This window comes from Cynara cardunculus, assembly GCF_001531365.2.
Source record: "Cynara cardunculus var. scolymus isolate 2C chromosome LG 8, CcrdV1, whole genome shotgun sequence".
Classification (NCBI taxonomy): domain Eukaryota; kingdom Viridiplantae; phylum Streptophyta; class Magnoliopsida; order Asterales; family Asteraceae; genus Cynara; species Cynara cardunculus.
In genome coordinates this window covers 5,313,318-5,315,411 of record NC_037535.1, presented here as the reverse complement: position 1 = coordinate 5,315,411, position 2,094 = coordinate 5,313,318, and the positions used below count along the sequence as shown (strand labels likewise).

The 2,094-nt window shown below is 24.0% G+C and overlaps 1 non-coding gene across 1 annotated transcript; it reads left to right on the top strand.

Annotated features, from left to right (window-relative positions):
* Window positions 1–1,277: 1,277 nt before the first annotated feature.
* Window positions 1,278–1,351, top strand: TRNAN-GUU. The gene has a single exon. It is a non-coding gene; the product is annotated as a tRNA-Asn (tRNA).
* Window positions 1,352–2,094: the final 743 nt, after the last annotated feature.

Here is a 2,094-nt window from a genome sequence, read left to right as displayed (position 1 = left end):
GGATTAATGTTCACCGGAGGTCGGAGATTGGASGTCAGAGAGATGAGAGAGGAGAGAGGAGTTTTTTAAAATACCTAAAATGCCCTCTAATTATAATTTTAACTCAAACTACCATAATTATTATTTTTTTAATTTATCCGTTAATTTGTGATTGAGATTGGATCTCACAGTTACCACAAACTAATCAGTTCTCCCTTGAATGGACCCATATATATATATGGGTCCATTCAATGGAGAACTGATTAGTTTGTGGTAACCGTGAGGTTCAATGTGAACCACTCATTTGAGATATTTAAGGATATTTCTTAAATAAGCTAAAAGGGTAATTTAATAATTCTATTTTTGACAACTAATAAGAATATTTAATTAAATTTTTTAAAAAGAAATATTTTATTAAAATTAGTTACCTACTATATCAATTACCTAATATACATCGTATTTTAAAGACGTTTGTGAATCAAAGTGTATGGTGATAACGTTCATAATGTTTCACGTGTATCACAATGTATTTTTTTGTTTTATGAAATGTATCATAGTGTGCATTTTCGTTATTTTCATTACTTTACAAAAGCTATCACATTGTGCACCTTGTATGTATATCTGGGTATCACAGTGAATATCGTTTGTAGGTATCCAGAGAGAGGAAAGAGGAGAGATGATATTTAAAAAATCCCTAAAATGCCCTTAATTAATATTTTAAGTTAAAATTAACAAAATTATTAATTTTTTAATTTAACCTTTGATTTATGGTTGAGATTAGATCTCACGGTTACCACAAACAAAATATTTCTCATTTGATTAGGATTATATGTATATATATATATATATATATATATATATATGTATATATATAGGGTTGGGTTCACGTGAGACCAAAGGGTTTTCGTGAGACCCGTAAGACCAAATTATGTACATTGATCAACTTTAGACCATTATATAAGTTAATGATCTAATGGTCTAAAGTTGCACAGTAGCAATTTTATAATTATTGAGAAATCTTGTGCCGTTTATTAATGTTCAGATTATCAAATTGTAGATCTAATCCAAAAGTTAAAAATTAATCTTATGAATCTCACAAAAAACCTATATGATCTCAAGTGTCTCTCTCTCTGTGTAGATAGATTTTGCCCCGTAAATTTGTCACAAGATATCATCCTTTTAATGAAAATTTTAGATTAAAATTTTTATTTCAAATTCTAAATAGTGAATTAGAATTCTGAATAAAAAAAAAGTAGGTAAACTACTAAAAATTCATTTCGATAGTCATATAACAGGTTGCTGGAATAGCTCAGTTGGTTAGAGCGTGTGGCTGTTAACCACAAGGTCGGAGGTTCAACCCCTCCTTCTAGCGACAATTATTTTTGTCTTTTTTATATTTTTTTAATTATTATATAACAACTTACTACGAATAAAATTGAGTTGTTATAGTTTTCTATTTTTTATTTATTTAGATTTAATAGTTACAAAAAATGTTGCATAAATTGATATGGATATATATTTTATTTAAATATAAAAATATTATTATTTTATTAAAAAATATATAAAACCATATTAAAAAATATATAAAACCGTATTATAAAATCGACGTAAACAAATAATAAAACGAAATATTAAAATCAGTATGTATTCTGTTGTATTTTGTGAGTACACTTTTAGTTGTTACAAAATGTGTAAAATATTTTAATTATATATATATATATATATATATATTATTAATTTATACTAATGTTTTTACATTATATTCTTAAAAAGGAGTTTTTAAGAAATAAAATAGAAATTGTTTTTAGTATAACTAGAAACTTATTCGTGCAATTCAATGAGATACATCTTAATTTTAATGTTTCGTTTTATAATATGGTTTTGAGGAAACAATAATGCTTTTATATATTTGAATAAAATATTAATTTTAAGACCCATAATTTTTTTATCGATATTAGTATCAAACAAACAATTTAAAAGTTCTCATTTTTTATATATTTTTAGTATAATTTAATTTAAGATTTAATAATGAAGTAATTTATTTAGGTCTAATGATATAATATCTTTTATAAAGATAATTTTTAATTCAATCTTTTTATTATAATTTAATTTATA